The sequence below is a fragment of the Salvia miltiorrhiza genome, chromosome 4, assembly GCF_028751815.1.
Source record: "Salvia miltiorrhiza cultivar Shanhuang (shh) chromosome 4, IMPLAD_Smil_shh, whole genome shotgun sequence".
NCBI classification, from domain to species: Eukaryota; Viridiplantae; Streptophyta; class Magnoliopsida; order Lamiales; family Lamiaceae; genus Salvia; species Salvia miltiorrhiza.
In genome coordinates this window covers 40882785-40904572 of record NC_080390.1, presented here as the reverse complement: position 1 = coordinate 40904572, position 21788 = coordinate 40882785, and the positions used below count along the sequence as shown (strand labels likewise).

General features: G+C 36.1%; 2 long non-coding RNA genes across 2 annotated transcripts; one reads left to right on the top strand and one right to left on the bottom strand.

Moving 5' to 3' along the window:
* Window positions 1–7253: 7253 nt before the first annotated feature.
* Window positions 7254–12717, top strand: LOC131021671 (uncharacterized). The gene is made up of 3 exons (XR_009101028.1): window positions 7254–7568; window positions 12052–12149; window positions 12394–12717. It is a non-coding gene; the product is annotated as an uncharacterized LOC131021671 (long non-coding RNA).
* Window positions 12718–13738: 1021 nt separating this feature from the next.
* On the bottom strand, window positions 13739–18249 carry LOC131021672 (uncharacterized). Its single transcript, XR_009101029.1, has 3 exons — window positions 16537–18249; window positions 14617–14683; window positions 13739–14015 (listed from the first exon to the last, which is right to left on the bottom strand). It is a non-coding gene; the product is annotated as an uncharacterized LOC131021672 (long non-coding RNA).
* Between the last annotated feature and the right edge of the window lie 3539 nt (window positions 18250–21788).

Below are 21788 nucleotides of genomic sequence, written 5' to 3'. Positions count from 1 at the left end.
AATGTATACTTATGGTAATATAAATATTTACCTTCATTCAATATAAAGCATTATACTTATCAATAATTATTTTTTCTTACGATAATAATTATTTGATCAAATAATAATATTATTATTTATGTTTATTAAAAATAATCATTGATATATATAATAAAAAGTAATACTCCATCCGTCCACGAAATGAGTACCCATATTTCCTTTTTCGTCCGTCCACGAAATGAGTACTCATTTCCCTTTTTGGTAAGTGTACCCCACACACCTCTTTAATTAATACACTTAAAAAGTGGGACCCTAAAACTATTCACACTACACTCCATATATTTTTTTAAAACCCGTGCCGTCCACAAATGGATACTCATTTCGTGGACGGAGGGAGTAATTGATATGGAGAAATGTAATGTTTCAAAAATATTATATTTATTGTAATCATTGTTGTCTAAAAAGTAATTATTGTTATAAAGCTTATAACTTTTCTTCACATCAATAATTACTTTTATTTACAAAGATTATTACTTAAGTAACTAACTAAAAGTAAACATTCGTATGAATAAAAATAAACATTGTTGTGAAGAAATGTAATGTTTCAAACTTAAACACTGAATGCATACTTTTATTTTATCTAAGATATACATTTACATGCTTAAATGTATACTTATCATGTGAACATAAGTATTAACCATCATTCAATATTTTTTAAACCTAAACACTGAATACTAAACCCTAAATAGGGAATACTAAACCTTAGTCATATTCAATAATAAACCCTAGTCATTCAATAATAAATCCAAATGACAATATTTACTTTAATTTTATCTAAGATATACATTTCCATGCTTAAATGTATACTTATGTGAATATAAGTATTAATCATCATTCAATATTTTGTAAACACTGAATACTAAACCCTAAATAGGGAATACTAAACCCTAAACACTGAATACTAAACTCTAATCATTCAATAATAAACCCAAATGGCAATATTTACTTTTATTTTATCTAAGATATACATTTTAATGCATAAATGTATACTTATGTGAATATTAGTATTAACCATCATTCAGTATTTTTTAAACCTAAACACGGAATACTAAACCCTAAACCTTGAATACTAAACCCTAGTCATATTCAATAATAAACCCTAGCCATTCAATAATAAATTCAAATGGCAATATTTACTTTAATTTTATCTAAGATATACATTTCCATGCTTAAATGTATACATATGTGAATATAAGTATTAACCATCATTCAATATTTTGTAAACTCTAAACACTGAATACTACACCCTAAATAGGGAATACTAAACCCTAAAAGTGCTATTACTTTTGCTTACACAAATAATTATTTGATCAAATAACAAAAGTACAAATTCTCATAAATAAAAGTAACAATTATCGTGAACAAATGTAATTATTTAGAAACATTACATTTAGTTATTTTATCAAATAATTATTATTATAATGAAAAATAATTATTGACATGAAGAAATGTAATATTTTAAAATATTACATTTTTCACAAAAATATATAAAAAAAATACAAAAGAAAAACAAAAAATAAAGAAAATACCGAAAGAATAAAAAAACCAAAATATATTAAAAAATGCAAAAGAAAAATAGTAAAATTTAAAAATAATGCAAAGAAAAAAAAATATTGTAAAGAAAAAGAATATATATATAAAGATAAAAAAATAAAGAAAATAGAAAAAGGAAAAAAATGTAAAAAAAAGAAAGAAATAAAAATAGAAAAAAAAAAAAAACAAACAAAAAACGCAAATGGGGGCAACAGGATTAGAAATCCTGACCTTGGGGAGAAAGAGTAGTGGCTACACCACATCATAAGTTTGAAGATCATTACTATAACTTAATATATAAACATGTGTTCGGGTGGTCCGCATACCATGCGGCCACCCGCACACAAGTCTTTGCGATTGTTAAAAGTTTGATAATTTGGATATTTAATTGTCATTTTCTTTATATCGAAACATATTAAAGTGTATTTTTTTTTTCAATCTATTATTTATTTTAAATAATTCGTCGAAGAAACATGTTCTCCGGTTATGTTCATGATACTTATTAATGTAGATAGAAGTTAGGTTTATATTGTATTTTTTTTTTAACTTCGGGGAGGGGGAGCAGTGGAGTTTGATCCCTGGACCTCACTGTTCATAAATAAAAGTTCGCATCGCTTGGTGTCCTCTTGGGGACAAGTTTATATTGTATTAGTACGTACTCTTGTGTGATGGAAATGCTAGAAAATATAGTATTATGATTTTTTTTTAAAATATGTAAAACTATTAAAATATTAATATGAATTATAGTAATTGATTATAAGAAGGGATAGGAAGTATACCTATTTTTTTTTTAATAAAAATTAGTTTTTTTATCAATTAATAATACATAAATTTTCAGTTTTTTTGAAATTCAGTTTGAATTAAAATTACAGACACATTTAATCATATGTGAATGCCCAAAATTTTATTACGTGGACGTCAGAACATTTTTCTCTTTGTTCTTTTTCATCATAACCAGCTATTGGTCTTGAGCGAGTGCGTATTGGTGAATGTGAGAATACACCAATTACAATTTTTTCGTTGCTATTCAAAGTTGTGTCTAAAGAACAAATTCAATTGATAACAATTCAGTTAGTGTTGATTCTAATAAGCTAGCTAAGTAAACTAATCAGCTTTAAGATAAGCATGTTCATACTAATTCACACTAATTGATCAATTATCAATCTAACTAACTACTCGTCAGCAATCAGCTTGACCGATGATTGAATATGTGTGAAATGTGGTGGACCTGGTTGGTAATACTCGTTGTATGAAAATCTCTTTGATGATCAAATCAACTTTGTCAGCCCTTAATATGAACAAGAATTGTGACACAAAGTGTGCGTGTGTTGACCAAGTGATAAAGGGTTAATGTTTAAGGCCAAAGGTCTTGGGTTCGAATCCCTTGTGGTGCGACCTTTAAATTTCTTTATTTAATACTGTTAATTTATCAAAAGAATTGTGACACAAATTGACTTGTGTGCGTGTGTTGGCCTAGCGGTAGGAGGTTAATGTCCAAGACCTGAGGTCCTGGGTTCGAGTCCTCCGTCGTGCGATCCTTATAATTTCTTTATTTACTTATATAATTTATCAAAAAAAAAAAAAAGATTGTGACACAAATTGACTTGATGTGATACGATAAATGCAAAATGATTGTATGCTTGATGATCAGGGCCGGTCCTGGCAAAAATGGGGCCCTGGGCGAAACTAAAAAAATGGGCCATCAATATATTATTGTGCGCAATATATTAAAAAATACAAATATTTTATTACTTATAAAAATGACTTCGTCTAGCGTTTTTACTTGCAAAATCATCTACAACATCGTCCAAATCTATGTTATTTAAAATATCTTTTTCTATACATAATATTGCCAAGCCATTCAATCTCTCTTGGCACATCGACGATCTCAAATATGTTTTCAACAACTTTAACTTTGAGAAGCTCACGCAACAGTAACCGGCATTGTCAACATGATTCTATAAGCAATTGCAGATTGAGAGTTTGAGAGTTTGTAATAGGTAGCCCCAAACTTGATAGTATGCGAATTATAAAAATACAATTAGAAAAAGACATCCTTATATCTATCGAATCAATACCAAATTAGCATTAAAAAATTAATTTGCAGACTACATCCTATGATCCAAAATTAGTTTGCAGAATACATGCTTATTGCTTATGATAGTCTGCCTATTGCGGCTATATCATAAATTCCTAATGCCAATTGCCAAACTAGCATTAAAATAATAGAATAATTTGGCTTGAATTAGATAATGCCGATTAACTACTAACTTATTGCGGCTATATGACTATATTCTAATATTTTTCGTGATGTAATTTACCAGAATTTTTCCGTGATGACTATATCCTAAAATTTGCCGAGGCGGCGAAGCCGAAGATATTAAAAAATGAAAATCAACATTAAAAATTTAAAAGGAACGGAACAATCGAACAAACTTACCAATTATCAGAATCCAGATTCCAGAAGACAAATAGACAAGGATGCACGGATTCGCCGGAAATCACCCCCGTGCAGTATCCGATTCGCGCGGGGGGCGGGTGCGGGCACGATTCGCGTGGGATTCGCACGGGATTCGCCACCTGGCGAATCCCCCCAAAAATCAAAAAAAAAAAATTCGGATTCGCGAATCGGGTGCGCCAATCTCACGAATCCGGCTGCGAGGGACGGTGGTGCGGTGGCTTCGGCCGCTGTTGTGCTGTTCCGGCTAGATCTGGAAAGGAGGGGAGGCGGCTGGGCGGTGGTAGATCTGGAAAGGAGGGGAGGCGGCTGGGACGGTGGTGCGGTGGCTTCGGCTGCAAAGGGAGGAGACGGATGGGCGGTGCTAGATCTGGAAAGGAGGGGAGGCGGCTGGGCGCGCCTCTGTGGAAGCAGGGGCGGCGATTGTCGCCGGAAAAGGGAGGAGGCCGCGACTGGGAGGAAAGGACGGAGAGGATGGTGAGGAGAGATAAGGGGGAAGAGGGAGAAGTCGATGGAGCAAGAGGGAGAGGAGGCGGAGCTGCCGGTCTCCGCCGACGGTGCTGCCGTCCGGTGGTGCGGCGGCCAGAGGCCGAGAGGGAGAGGGCCGAGGGAGGAAGAGAGAAGGAGAGTGAGCAGCGTGAGTTGTGTGTGTGTGTTGTGGTGTGAGTGAGTTTTAAATTAGGGTAAAAAAGAAAATGGGCTTTGGGCTTCACTTAGGTTAATGGGCTTAATTTTATTAAATGATGAACATGGGCTTCTAATTAATTAATTGCTTTGGGCCTTTAACAAATTTTAATTCTTTAAATGGTCATATATAATAACAATATATATATATATATATATATATATATATATATATATAACACAGACGTATCCTTTACGAATCGCACCCTACCATTTTTGAAAAATCCGTATCCCCGCACTGGAATCGTATCGCTCCCGCACCCGCCCCCCCGCACCTATGCAATCTAGCAAATAGACAATGAGGGTACAACAACAATCTTCCCCGCTACGAACCCAAACGAAGACAGTCTGTAAATTGCAATGTGAATTTTTTTGCTCAAGAACAAGAAGGACAATAATCAAAGAGTAAATTGGTGAGAAGAATTAATTTACCTCATTCTATTTATACAACTATATATGTGATTGATTCTGATTCAACGGTAAAAATTGAGAAATTGAAGAGATTAATACCTTTCCCATGAAATAAAATTGACGTCTGCAACAGCTTGAAGCAGAAGACGAAGCGTTTTTTTTCCCCCGAGAATTACGCCTGGAATTTGAAACAAATGAGATTTAATGTTTGATTTTAGATATCTAACGATTTGGTATTTACCGATAACAGATTTTGGACTCAATTAACAAGTTTAATATTTTTATTTAATTATGGGCCTATAATAACTAATGAAATATAATAAAAAATTTGGGCCCTCAGATTTTTGGGGCCCTGGGCCGGCCCTGTTGATGATGACAAATATATTGTGATAAGTATAGAATAGAGTACAACATCCAAAGGTTTATCGTGGTTCAGAGCCAACTGCTCATACATCCATCACCCTATTGAACAACGGAATCCACTTCACTTTATGATTCCTTGTTTTTAGGCTGCAAGTCAACCGACCAACTAGTTCCGTTAAGTTGATCTACAGGTTACGCGTCGTGACCGTTTCAAGCAATTTGCACGGTTTGTGTCCGTCTTTTCTATCAACTTTCAAACTACTCACTCGTAGCTTACTCGTCGAACTCTAACACCTATCTTTTACAAGGGGTGTAAGGTTTCGAGGGGATCTCCCAATTAATTGAACACATTTTTACAATGAAGAACAAAAGAGTATTTGGTGTGTTCAGGAACTAGGCTTTTGATATTACAATAATAAATGTCAAGCTAGAAATTAAGTCATTATCAATGAAACAAATCAAGTATTAATGATCACTATATAAAGGTTTTATTGAGACAGATAGTTAATTATTATAAAAACTTATTTTTATAAATCTAAATGAGTTTAGAGATCATCAACTAGTATCACTACACAGGTATGAGACATATAACCAATTATTAAAACACAATATGTTTAATTAATTAAATATTTATAAATTAAAGTGGATTTGGATAATTAGTGAGTATTATTATACATGTTTGGGACATAAATGGACAGTAAATTAAATTTTCAAAACAAACTCAAACATTAATCGATATGTCTACATGAACTTTCCCTTACCTCTAGAAGAGCTTGGTTGGCTCCATTAATTTGATTCACCAAGTGATATATGAGCACACATATTTTAATTGTATTTGAGACAGATACGTGAGCACATATATTTTAGATGTGTCATGCCCCTGCTTTTAATTATGGATTAAAGGCTTAATTTTGATAATTAGGGTTCTGTAACACCCTGTATTTTCGCATTAATATTATTCTATTACTATTCTGGTAATTAGTGTTAAGGAATACATTAAGGTTCTGCAAACCTGAGCATAGAGTCTTGGTGACTCGAGCTTTTTCTAATATTTGCTTAAGAGGTTATAGCGGATATGATAGAGTTTTCTCAGTAGATTTAGATGCGAGTATTCTAGAAGTCCGATGATGGACCTATTAAGTAAGTTATATTTATAAGATGAGTTTAGATAGAGATACTGATTGAATCGAGAAAAGATTATAGTTTTTGTTACCAATTGAGGAAGCATAACTATCTTCGTGACTGTTTATTTTATTAAGTTTTATGATGATGCCTGACTAAAAATAGAGTCGGGGTGAGTGAGTAAAGAATCGCTAGAGAAATAGAGTCAGATTCGGGATGCGAGTAAAGTGACGTTAGATTTTAACTGATTGCGATGATATGTTTTGAGTGAGATTATTTGATTGACTGTTATGTGACCTACTTGATACATGTGTGATTTTGATTGAGTGATTTATGATTTTCCTGAGCATGTTAGCACCCGAGATTAATTTTAAAAATTGTAACAAACGAGATTATTTTTAATCGGAAGTAGTAATGTTATGATTGTTTTAATTGGCGAATAGTAATGTTACTATTTATTTTATAATATTCCTAACGGAATTTCTCGGAATTTATTTTCTAAGATAAGTGAGAAGTGAATTTTTTAGTGCCTAAGTGTTATATTTATTTTTAATTAGTACATGATTTCCCTAAGTAGCTTTTCCTACACTTTACTACATTATTAAAGTATCAATAATTCATTTATCAAGCATGGGATATTTTGCAAACAAGTGGCCAAGTGAGCTTTAATGAGCATTTAGCTTAGGGAGCAAGATTAGTGATGAAAAACAAAACAACTATCTCTCTCTTCCCTATCCTCATTTTCGCCCCCACTCTTATCTCTCTCCCTCTCACTCTTTTCTCTCACTACCACCATTGAAGGTCATTTCCAAGCTTCACAAATCACTTCTATACTTAGATCTCCATCAAAAATCGAGCCTAAACTATTACTACTTTGAATTAAGAACAAGATTGAAGGGATTTCAAGTTTTGAGCCAAGAAAGTCTCTACTTTTCTTTGAAGTCATTGAGTAAGTGAGGTAATTACCTGGATCTAGTTATATTTGTGATAGATACGAGTGTATATGGATTGATCAAGCAAGAAAACATCACCCTTTTTATTTTTTAAAATTTTCGAAAATTAGGGTTCATGCCCTTTAAATTTTTTTCTTTTTCTTTTCTTAAATTGAGGTGATATTTAAACAATTGGGATCCTATTGAGTCTATTTCTATATGTAAAGAAAGAATTTAAAATGAATTATGGATTTTGAGTTAGTATAGTTTACCTATTTTTGGGAATTTTTTATCTTGAGGATTGATTGATGAATTGATGATTGATATGTGTTATTGAGGATGCTAATATGATATTTGATGGATTGGATTAATGATTGAGATGGATTAGTGAAGTTTGATGTGATAGAATTTGGGCGGCAAATTTGCTTATATGCTTTAATTTGCTAATTGATGGTTTATATATGTAATTAAGTGGGATAATTTGATAGATCTAAAGTTTGATTGATGATTTATGCATGATTAAAGATTTTCAAAAAGTTTAGTTTACTTAAAATTGAGACTTTTTAATTTATGTGTTAAATGATTAAATTGGCTAAGGTTAATTGATTATAAGCATGATATGACTATTCATTAATGATCAATTTGGTTAATTGATGGATATATATATATATAAACTTGCTTGAGTTTAGTTTACTAAGATTTGAGTATTTTTTATTTATGAGGTCAATGTTTAGATTAATGATATCTATATGCTAATTGGACCTTATAAAGGATGATATCATGATTTAATTGAGTAATATTGTTAAATTGTGAAAGTTTCCCGAGTTTAGTTTGCGTGTATGAATCAGAACTTCCATATGAGATGAGTTATATGTCGAATATGTTTGTATGTGGCTAATGGATGATTAATTGAGCCCATGTATGCAATATGAGACGAAACGAACCAACCCCTTAGGATTTAGGTCTTGACAGAATGTGATGAGAAAAAGAAGAAGCCGAGTATGATTTTTCTTGAGTCGTTTGATCATATATTCGTGCTATTGTATATTATGTGAGCTTAATGTGATTTTTTGAGAATTTTTCAACGAAGAAATCTAGAGTTTAGTTTGTCAAGAATGTTATAAAGTGGAATAACTTGTTAATGTGAATTATTATTGGATAAATGATTTAAGAATGTGTTATTATATATCTTTGACTTTCTAAATTAAATTTTTGGGAAATTTTCCCCAACTAAAAATATTTTTCGATTTTTTTTATGAAAAGTTTTTAAGTATGATTGCTAAGATGTTATTAAACTTGATTAGTTTTTCCAAGGACTAATTTGGGATTTATATTGCTTATGTGTATGCATATCTATGTGTTTGTGTCACACCCCAATTCTTGAAGGAATAAATATGATCGAGGTGTGAATAATTCATAGAAATAAACAAGGAACAACCTTGTTAAAACCCGAATAATAAGATAACGAGTCGGGCTAGGCCCATTTGGATCACAAGTTTTGTTTCATGTTTCTTACAACCGACGTTCATTGACTTAAAACTAGAAATTTTAAATTGAAGCTCGACATGAAGTCATCTTAAGTTGAGAAAACAAAAGACTGATATGAGTAATTGCTACATCGGAAGTCTAACATAGGAATTTAACTCTAGCTTCAGCTCCGTCCCGTCAGCACCGGCCAACCAACCTGAAAACATTTGAAAGTATTTTTGGGCTAAGTACTAATGTACTCAGTGGGCATGCATTTTCATAAACATTTCATATTTTCGTAAAGACAGTTTATCCAATCATACTTGACATAACTTAGAAGGTTTTAAAGTGAAATAACTTCTAAGCATGTTAAAACATTTCATATATTTATATATTTTTCTTTCATTGCGCGCAGCTGTCACACTCATTTCTGTTACTCGCTGTGATCCCGGACCTCTAGCCACCGACGGATCCGTTTCTCCCATTTACTTGAACTGAGGGCGTAACCCAGACAAGTTTACTTTTGACCTCGGGACGCTACCCAGGCAGGCCCTTACATTCTATGCTTCAGAACACATCCAGCAAGCATCCTTATAACGTCTCTTAGTTAGTGCCCGAATGGAGATCAACCCACCGAGTCAGCTAACGGTGTACACAATTCTCAAATAACGTGTTAGGCTATAAGAGAACCTCAATTGATTCGTTGTGGCGAGCCTTAAACAGAGCAGAGTGCACAAAAATATTTATTGGATAAACAATTTATATTCCGCGAAACATTTAAGCTCATTAGCTCAATCATACATTTGAAAAATAAGCCCACCTGGATAGGCAAAGCCTGAAGATCATAATCACATAAACTCATCTTGGGAAAGCAGTGCTAATCCCCTTGGTCCACGAAGCCTACAAGAAATTATATCCTTAATAGGTCTCATGAAACTAATCTTAAGTCATGGTGAAGTGCTTAACATTCTATGATTCACTTAGCCGGGTTTTCAAAATTTAATGAATAAATAATTGAAAACATTTCTCTTGAGTTAAGAACACCAACAATATTCTTACTCATCTTTCTTTAATAATTGGAATTATAAATAAAACCAATTAAATAATAAATACTTTTATTGCAAAATAAATGCGATTTCATGTCATGCTTAACATATAATAAGTAATTACTTAAAATATGCACATAATAATAATTTAATATTATTATGAAATTTATTCTTTAAAATAATTAATCAAACTCAAAGAAGTCTAATTAATTAAATAGTGCAGTCCATTTAAAAGGAAGAAGCTGCACAGCCCAACTGAATAAATTAAGGGCCCAAAGAAATAAATAAAACATTGGCCCATCTGAAAATTTAAAACAAGAATCGGCCCAAATAAGGAGCCCAACACCCAAAGCCCAACCCTCAAGCCCTAGCCCAACACCCATCTTCTTCTCCCCCGATCAGTCACGCAACAAATCAGTCTCTCCCCCCCTTCGACTGATCGACTTCCTCTCTCTCTCGACTGATCAAAATTCGTCCCCTTCTCCCTCATCCTCACTCAGCCAAATCCCGCCGCCGCAGCTCCCTCCGGCGAGGCAGCCGTCGACCGGCCTCCTTCCTTGGCAACGACGATAGGTACCGCCGCCGCCTCCCTCCGTTGTCACTCTCTGTTCCTATCTCTCTCATGCTCCGGCTCAGAACAGCGTGAAGCCGCCGCCTGAAGCTCTAGGCTAAACCTCCCCCGACACCCTTTCCTTCGATTTCTAGCGACCACAGCGGCTGCCATGGCCGCCTTCGTTGATTCAGCCCTCAAGTCTCTCTCTCTCTAAAACTTCCCGGCGACAACAGCCTATCCGCCACTGGAGCCCTGCCTCCCTCTTCTCTCTCTCAACCCTCCCATGTTCACAGATCCGGCGGCCTCGGTCAGTGGCTCCGCGCCACCACCGTCAGCACACCACTCCCTCTCTTAAACTTCCGGCGACAAGCAGCAGCAGGAGCCGCTCGCCGGAGCCCTAGGGTCGGCCTCTCCTGACTGGCTCTCTTCTCAAAACCTCGTCGGAGTAACGACGATGAGCCGCCTCACAGCCCCCGACCTTCTCTCTTCTCCGGTCAGACCGACAGTGGCGCCGAGCCACCGCCGTCGACCTTCCAGCCCAAAATCGACAGACATAAACAAAGCTCAAAACTTTTCTTTCTTCTTTTGTAAATCATGCTCTGATGTATGTAGAAACACATATTGTATGCTCATGTATGTGACTGTCATTTTGCTTCAAAAATTTGATACACAAAAACTGAATTTCAATTTGGGTTGCTCCATTGAAATGTGAAATAAAGCAACAAAGGAGTTAAAGTTTGAAGCTTTAGAAGTTCACTCAAATACTGAAAAGGTTGGCTGCTGAGTTTGCTTGGTTGCTCTGCTCTTGAACTTTGATTGGGGGTGATGGAACGAGGGGAGTGAGTGAAATGAGAGAAGGGAACTTGGCTGTTGTATAGTTGGATTGTAGATGAGGGATTTGATTGCCTGCAAAGGCATGGCTAAAAGTTGGATAGCATAGTGTAGGGTGGCTGATGGGATGCATGCTTTTAGCTAACTTTTGGGGCTGATTGGACAAATAAAATCCCTCATGATAAGATTGTCGAAACTGTAGAAATTCTTCAGGGTTGGCTAATTAAAACTCGTGAAAATGCTTGAATACTAAATTAAATAAATATGCAATGCATATAAATTCAAATAACTAAAATTTACAAAAGCTTTGTAAATCATTTTTGTTGGAATTAAAATAAATTCATTTTCTCGATCCGACGTGAATCATCTTAAATCTAAGTTCAAAATTATTCTAAACTTAGCTCGAGGAAACGGGGTATTACAGTTTGTTTGTTGATGTAGTTTAGTTCTATATGAGCGACAAGTTGAGAGTAGGATTAATGATTACTTAAGTAGCGTTATACTTATGAGATTGAGATATTTGGAGTGTAGCAATGAGGAGTGACAGAATAGTACTAAGATAGGAAGAGCATTCTTACTAAGAAAGTTCCTAACCGATTTCTTTTATCTTAGCCCATGGATACTCTCCGATGTTATAATATCAGAAGATACGAGCAGAGGACAGAAGTGAGTTTGCCTCGAGTGCTACGAGAGTAAGCTAACATCTTCAGGTGGGCATTACTTTTACTATACGTATATAGAGATCCCCTGCGTGTCGTAGGCCTCTTATACAAATATATGCATGAGATTATTTAACTGTTAATTTCAGTTTTATATTATGCTCAAATGATAAATGGCTCTTTATGAACTGATATGAAATGATTTATGAAATGAAATAAAATGTTTATGAAATGTTTGTCTGCCAAAAAAATATTTATGTTTTACGTATGTATCCTATCTGTGTTGGTTCGCCAGCTTTAAAGGAAATCCAATTACGACCCTATGATAGACGAAGGTATGCTAGTACGGGTTAACGTGTACACTCATGGAGACCGCGAGTCGCTTGCAACTGGCCTTGGCATCCGTGGGAGGAGGCCTCCTTCCCGGCGCGTGACAGAAAGGACAGATATGGAACATATGAAAGGAAAACGTGATTGGCCAGTCGACTTTATGAAAATGAAAGAAATGTTTTAGTAAGCACAGGTCTTTCAAGAAAACCCTTGTGTGTTATTGTTTGGCAGTACAATGTATATATGTATATGTTATTGATTTATGCCTAATTGTTCTAATTTTAGGGGTTTGCATGTGCATATTTTAAGTTAAATCTTCTGGAAATTGGTGCGTTTTATGGTGTATTTTATGCCTTGCAGGAGATTTAGGTTTTCAAGATGAAGAGTGCAAATGTTGGAGAGTTTGGGCTAAGAATCGTGTTTTTGTGCATACTCTGGCATGTAAGAGAAGCAAAGCCTCGCTTGCCAGAGCAGCGAAATGGGAAGCCATAGAAATGCCCCAGAGGAATCGAAGCGAGTGAGGAAGCGCCAGAGGAATCGAAGCGAGCGAGGAAGCGCCAGAGGAATCGAAGCGAGTGAGGAAGAGCCAGAGGAATCGAAGCGAGCGAGGAAGCGCCAGAGGAATCGAAGCGAGCGCGGAAGCGCCAGAGAAATCACTTCGCTGCTGGAATCATAAGTGCAGAGGAATCAAACGCCAGAGAAATCACAATTTCTCTGGAGTCAGAGAAATCATCATTTCTCTGGAGTCAGCGAAATCAAGAAGCCAGTGTAGCCAAGTAATCACCAGAGGAGTCAAGAGTCAGAGCAGAGGGGATAGAAGTCCATTACAGCGGAATCGAATAGCCAGAGAAATCACCATTCCTCTGGCGAAAGCCAGAGCGGAAGCCATTCCGCTGGCGAGAGCCGCGATTTCTGCTAGGGTGGAGATGACTTGTAGAGCGCGTCACAGCTGGACTTACCTTCCTTTGCACGATTCTATTCCTTTTAGAGTCCGGTTTTACATGGCAACTTTTATGGTGATCCAGAATGATTTGAAGTCTATAAATAGGGCCATACTTTTCATTGTAAAAAAATCAATCCCTTGCCCTAATCTTTAGTTTCCGCTAGGCAGCCAAAGCTTAGGTTTATTGCTTTCATAGTTCTAGTTTCGATTCATGTTCTAGTTAGTTTAGTTTATAGTTCTTTTAATTCATGTGTCACAGCCCGCCCTAACTAGGGATAGTTAGGCCGAGTGATCCACGACTAGGGATGGGGTTAAAGAAGAAGGGGAAGAAAAGGGGCGTCATTTATAGCCGTAAAACTTACTCATCTTAATAAAACTCGTCATTTTTATTCATTAATACTCAATTGAAAACAGTCTATGAAAGACTGCATAAAAGTTAATTAATATCATTAATCAAGTTATACATCATATGAAACCATTCTCTTAAGACTCAAAGTATGACATAACATACTATAACATCAACAACATCTTGCAGCGGAAAGTAGCTAGACATATGTATGAAGACATATTCTAGACAGGTTAACTATTTATTAACAACCCTGGAGACTCCGCTCATTGCAGCACCATCATCACATCAGCTCAACCTGCACATTTAGAAAACATATGCAGGGCTGAGTACAAAAGCACTCAGTGGGCACGTATGCCTAGGTATAAAAATACATGCTTCAAAACTGTAAATTGTCATGCCATCATAAACAGTACAGCAAGGGAGTTTTTCGCTAAAAAGGCCCAAGCTTACTAAATTCATTTGTGATTCTTAAAGTTCGTCTGCAGACTAAGTTATCTTGTAATCTATCATATCTGGAACTTTGTGCCGGAGAGGTGGCCACCTCTCACGGTCACTTGACCGGCCAACCCGCTAGATGACTCACGGTCACTGGTGTACACTAGCCCTGGCAGGATAGCTATCAACTGCTCAGGACCCGAATTCGATTGCATCATTGGCAAAGCCAAAGCAGATAGATATCATACTAAAATTTAAACATTTTATGGCAAGACAATACTTGAAATAACTTTAACTCAAAGATTTTGTCATGAAATAACTTGCTCAAAGGTAGCATTAAACTCGTTTGATAGATATATAAAACTGAAATTAACAGTTAAATCATCTCATGCATTCATTCGTATAAGAGGCCTACGACAAGCAGGGGATCTCTATATACGTATAGTAAAAGTAATGCCCACCTCGTTGTGTCTCTGTATCAATGAGTAACGTCACTCTCTCCCTCAAGTCGTTACTTCCCAAAAGGACCTTCATCGTTATGAAGAATTGGTGAGAAGTTATAAAAGAAACCTCGATTAATAATCTAATCTCTTTTATGAAACATTAGTATCTCTAATGTTCATCTCTCTTGATTGTTAATCAATATAACAATTATTATCTCTCGTCATTACTCATTAATTATAACATCCTTATGTTATAATTAGCAGCGCTTCAATTAAAAGAAATATTTAACACATCGAAAAGTCCACTTTCTTAGCAGATCTATTCGCTCTCATCTCGTCTAATTAACCAATTAGAAAGTTAAACTTTCCATTAGGTATGTATTTGAGTCACAGGTCAACAAGAATTGACTATGCTCAAATTCTAATTTCACTAAAAATTTCGGCATGACCTATTCATATATAATGTCAGCCACGAGATTTCAACGCGTGAATCTCACTACGTGAACTCGTCTCTCGACTCAAAACTTAACATCTTGACATCTTTTCAACGCAAACCAAACAATTCAAAATCATCAAAACTCTTTATCTGTAAACTATCATTTATACTCGACACCAATTGTTCGAGTGTCAGATACCAACATTTATGTGCGTTAATCATAACTCTCACAACTCACACCATTTAGTCATATCGTATCATCCATCAAAACAAATATAATCAAGTTGTTTTCTAGAAAGTTTTGCTGTTTTGTGTCATCTTTAAAAATTCATAACAACCAACTCAATCATCATAAACTCTCATACCAATTGATCTCAAAAACTTCATGAAGTGTAGTTCACTCTAAAAATGGTAGTTAACCAAAAAGGTTAAAGGTTTTTGGAGATATTGCTCTTTTAGTGCAGGCTGTCAAAGATTGACAGTTTCTGCCAATTTTGTTTAGGCCATTAGAAACCAAGGCAAACCTTAATAAAATTCCATCAAATTTAATCAGCCAAAACTAAAGGTATCCTTGAAGATTTGGTTAAAATTTTCACAAGAGAAAACGTTCATATGATCTGCCAAATAAACAATGAAACTCATACACTTTTACTGTTGGACAAATATGACAGCAGAACAGGGCATTTTTGAAATAATAAACTGCTCTGTTTCAGAGGTCATAAAAATCGAAATCTTATGTTTTTAGAAAAGTATTGAAGTCTAGTTTCGTTTAAAAAAAACGGTGATGCAAAATCCTTCATGGATTAATAGATATAAACGTTTTTGTGAAGTCTACCAATAGTTGACAGATTCTGTCAAGGATTTTTCAAAATATCTTTAAAATAGCAAACATCATTCAAAAGACATGAAATTTTGCAGCAACGAAATACACATATCATAGATAAACATACTAAAATTTCAGAGCCATCAAGCAATGAAAACTCATCGAAACATAAGCTTGAAACTGCTGTAAAATTTTGACAGAATTCCAGTTTTAATTTCGTTCAACAATTATCATCCATAAATTGTAAATCAATTAGCATGCTTATGTGATATCGTAGAACACATATACGCAATAATATTCATTATGCAACGCCTCAAACTTCACGAATTTAAATAATCATACTCTAAAAATTTATACAATTTTCGTGCTTGGAAAAATACGAATTTAATATATATCGATTCTAGCATACCCCTAAGCACAAATATCAAGTCAAAACGATCAAACAAAAATCGAAAGACAAGCTAATATGTGAAAAACGGGGCTGCCCTCATGGGTTTCATAGCTACGGTTCTTTCCGTTCTTACTCCCTTCATTAAACATGCTCAACATCTACCCAAGAACAACATACTAAAATTTCACGACGATCCGACGTCGTTTCAAAATAAAGTCGAGAATCGACGTTTTTCGACGTCGACGAAAATCGAAAAGAAAACCATCAAAACGTAGGTAGAGATCTTACCTACTTAGATACGTGATCGAAAAGATGATCGGCGCTCGTCTCGGTGCTCAAATCGGAGGTCAAAAGCTTGAACACCAAAGAAATGGTGTTAACGTGAAGTGTGTGTGTGTTTCTAATGTGTTTTAGTGTGTGTGCAGCACAAATTAGTGTGTGTGTTGTGTGTGCAGCGTGAGTTAGGTGAGATAGAGGGATAGTGGGCAGTTGGGGGGGTGGTTAGGGGTAGGGTAGGTTAGATATTTAGGATATTAACCCGTTAGTCGTTAAATATCTCGTTTCGTCTCGTTTTAACGATTAACTACCCATACTCTTCGTTACTCGCCCTCTCAACCTCTACTCACTTTCATTGCACTCGTAATTCTATATAAATATAGAAAACACAAGCTCGTTCTCGAAATTCTGATAAACGAGCTCGGTTCGTTTATCGAGAAAATCTAGTTCACTATTCACTCGTCGTCCAAAAATAAAAACTTTCATTATTGGACTCGTATCGAAAAACTAAGAATATTTTTCGACGACGTGCACGTAAGATTTTGAAAGTCGACAAAAAGACGAAATAGCAGTATTTTACTATTCATCGTCAAAAAGTCAAAATTTTCAAAAACGTCTTAACGGACTCAGATCTCACTTCCGAGTTCACCGTTCTCATTCAAATAATTATCTCGAATTATTCGAATACTCAAACTCAAATACGAATATAAAATCTCACATCATTCTTACATCATCGAAAGAACATCTCAACATCTTTAAAAAAAAAAACTTCATATAACTCCTCATCTCTTTACAAAGTAATCAAACAAGGGATCTATACCCTAATTACTCAAACTTAAGCAATTAAACACGTCATCAAAAGCACGGGTATTACATACCTTCCCCCTTAAAATAAATTTCGTCCCGAAATTTGTACCTCTTGTAAATGTTTCGGGTACTTCTCTCACATCTTATCCTCAAGCTCTCTTTCCACTTCTTTCTAAGTATCATATCTCCATTGGACCTTATCCAATGCAATCGACTTATTACTCGATTGCCGAATTTTATGATTTAGCATCATCTGAGGTCTCTCTTCATAACTCAAGTCTGGTTCTAAGATCATTTCTTCTTAGTAAACCACATGGTTTGGGTCGGAAATATGTATCCTCTCAATTGTGACACGTGAAACACGTTATGCACATTTCCAAAGCTAGGTGGCAAAGCCAACCTATACGCTATTGGACCTATCTTTTGCAATATCTCGTAAGGACTTATAACTCTGGGTCTAAGCTGTCCTTTAACTCCAAATCTATTCATCCCCTTTGAGGGTGAAACCTTCAAGAAAACTTTGTCTCTTATCTCGAAACTTTGTCTCACATCTTATAGGTAAACTCAATTAGTGGCAACACATTCTCCCGATTTACTCCTCTATCAAGGATAGTAGTTCCTATAATATCTTCTATCGCCTGCTATGCTAAAATTCATCCTTGTACCCAACTCTTTCTGTAACTCATCCAAAAACGTGATGTAAATTTTTTTTTTTCTGAGGTGATCTACACCGGTACTCAATGCAATCTTATAATCTCACGAACGTACAATTGTGATAACTTATCTGGTCCATACGCGATTAGGATCGGTATGAAATGTGCAGATTTTGTTAGTCGATCTACAATCACCCAAATTGCTGTATTTCCTCTTTGACTTTTGGGTAAAGCTGTCACAAAATCCATCGCTATGTGATCCCATTTCCACTCGGGAATCTCCAATGGTTTTAACTTCCCATAGGGTCGTTGGTGTAATGCTTTCACTTGCTGACAAGCTAAGCATCGCTCTACAAACGAAGCTATGTCTCATTTCATTCCGTCCCACAAAAATCTATTTTTTTACAACCTGATACATCTTTGTGCCTCCTGGGTGGGCGGTGTAAGGCGTGTTATGAGTCTCACTCATGATCGTATTTTTTTTTTTAACTCTTGAGATCTCCTGCTCTTACCCTTTCTCGTAACTTGTTCATTGTCTCATCTTTCCTTGTGCTTCAATCACCATTTTCCTCAAACTAGGCATCGTCGCAACAATACTTGCTATCGTCCCTGGTGGTTTTATCATCTCTATCCTCATCTTGTCAAAGTCCTTTATAAGCTCATCCTCTCTCGTGAGAATACATCCTAACTTTGACGAGACCTTTCGGCTCAATGCATCGGCTACTACATTGGCCTTGCCAGGGTGATAGTTAATGTCGCAGTTAACATCCTTTACTAATTCGAGCCATCTCATTTGCCTCATGTTAATATCCTTATGCTTGAAAAAGTATTTCAAAGTTTTGTGGTCCGTGAAAATCTCACATCTAACTCCGTAGAGATGATGTCTCCAAATTTTTTTTTTTTTGGGCATGCACAACGGCTGCAAGCTCTAAATCATGCATTGGATAATTTATCTCGTGGGATCTAAGTTGTCGTGATGCAAAGACTATAACTCTTCCTTCTTGCATCAAAACACATCCTAGCCCATTCTTTGACGCATCTGTGTAGATGGTATACTCTTTATCCATTTCCGGGACTAGCAGCACTGGTGTTGTAGTCAATTTCCTTTAAGCTCTTAAAAACTCTCTTTACACTCCTCTTTCCAATTGTACTTAGCTTCTTTTCTCGGTCTTGCTATCGTGGAAAATCCTTCAATAAACCTCTTCTAGTATCCTGCTAAGCCTAAAAAGCTGCAAATCTCGTTAGGCGTAGTTGGTGATCTCCACTCATGTACAGCTTGTACCTTGACGGGGTCAACTTTAATTCCTTTGGATGATACAATATGTCCTAGAAAAGTTACTTCGTTCAACCAAAACTCGCACTTGGTGAATTTGGCAAAAAGCTTCTCAACTCTTAGCGTTTCCAACATCGTTCTCAAATGTTTTGGCGCTCCTGCTCATTCTTCGAATAGATGAGAATATCATCTATGAAAACTAGGATAAATTTATCCAGTTATTGATGGAACACTCGATTCATGTGATCCATGAAAACTACTGGTGCCTTCGTCAAACCGAATGGCATAACTATGAACTCATAGTGCTCATACCTCATTTGAAAAGCTGTCTTAGGTGTATCCTCCTGTCAAAATTTGAACTAGTGGTATTATGATCTCAAGTCAACTTTCAAGAAAAACTCGCTCCTCGTAATTGATCAAACAAGTCATCTATCCTCGGCAAAGGATATTTGTTCTTGAGTGTCAATTTATTCAGCTCTCGATAATCTATGCACATTCTCAACGTGTCATCCTTCTTTTGACAAAAAGACTGGTGCTCCCCACGGGGATACACTACGTCTAATAAAACCTAACTCGAGCAATTCTTGTAGCTGAATCTTCAGCTCTTGTAGCTCCTTAGGCGCCATTCTATAGGGTGCCTTCGACACTAGTGCTGATCCAGGTTCTAGGTCGATAGTGAACTCCAACTATCTTGTTGGTGGCAATCCTGGTAAGACCTCGGGAAATACATCTCTATATTCCCTTACCACTGCTACATCCTCAAAGTTTTTTTACTTGATTCTCCTTCATCATTCAAGTAAACTAGGTAAGCTTGTGCTCCTTTCTTCTTTACCAATTTCGACGCCTGAAGTGCCGAAATGATTGGAATTCTCTTCTTTCTATCAATGTCGTGAAAACATGTCTGTTCCTTCCCAGGTGGTTGGAAAGTTATCTGTCTATTCTTACAATCAATCGGGGCAAGGTTCTCTGCTAACCAGTCCATCCTTAGAATAATGTCTACGTTCCACATAGGCATTAAGTACAAGGTTCTTGTTTTCATCTTTAGTGATCCTAACTCAAACTCTAATTTAGAAATCATGTGAGAAACTGTAGTAGCTCTTCCTACAGGAGTGATTACTCTCAACTTGGGACTAGCTCGTTTTGGTTCGAGTTTGAAGGTAACATGCTTCAAACACTTAAAGAATGCGAGGCTCCTGTATTAAACAGGATTCTAACTGATGCATCCAATAACTTGCCCAATACTACCTTAAAGTCCTGCCTTAAACCGGCACATAAAACTCAGACATCTCATCATCAGTATCCATCTTCTGATGAGCAAATCGTGATAGCTCACAGAATTCTCGGTTATACTCTACAACTGATTTCTTTCCTTGCATCAAACTTCGATAGTCAGCCTCTTGCTGCTTACTGTACTCCTTGGTACATATTTCTCAAGAGTAGCCTTGAATTGTTCTCAGGTGTAGTTTACCAGTTACTCGGGTGTTAAAGTCTTCTGACGTGCCTCTCACTAGTCTTATACATCAAAAGAATCTACTAGGATAACTCAAAAGTTGTAAGGGTTCAACACTAGAACGACATCAAAACAAATTGTTCAAGAGACTCAAATGAATGACCAGAGGGTAGAATGAAGTAACTACCAGGTCGAACAAAAATGACCTAGAGTAAGAACCCATCTGGCTTTTCAACCGAAAGTTGAAACACATGGGTTTATAAACCCAAAACACGTCTACTGAGATTTGGATCATGCGGACTGGCCAGGTCCAACATAATCACTCCCCAGTCACACGGGATATACTATCCCGAACTTGGAAATTCTGTGTCTTCTAAACCCTCAACATACTATACATAACAAAATTTAAGTTCACACCAGCAAGCTAAAAGCTTAAACTCAGGGTCCTATGTTCTAGACTCTTGTTTCGAAAGTTCAATATTTTTCGACTCTCCTCTCATGTTGCGGTGGTGGTGGCGGAGTATTATCCCGCCTATCCTTCACATCACACTCTTGATGACATCTTTGAGGCATTTTTGAAATCACAAAAGGAAAACTCAACTCGACCAACGCTCTAAGCATCCTCAAAACTCAAGTTCAATTTACTAACTCAACTTTAAGGAAACCCTCACGGTCACCTTAACATTCATCTGTAAGGCAATAAGCACTCACGAAATGCTAACAAAAAGACCACTCTGGTCAACCTAATATATCCATCAGTAGAATGCCTCTTTTTAGAGGGCTTACATAAAGGGGTTATTTAAACCCTACAAAAACCATAGTATCTATCGTAATGTCCCTTCTAAACCGACACCATTAATAGTACTATGTCTCGGTCTGGACCTCCTACGGTAATTGCTACTAGTTAACTCATCTAGTTACTACTTTAGCACACTAGGAACATCCATCTATTTAACATCAGTAGGGTACTATATTTGCATGCTTATCTATCATCATGTCAAAATCTCAAGTACCAGTATCTCCTAAGTAAGTTATATACATCGCAATGTAATTGCAACTAATCAAAAACGAGGGTGTACTG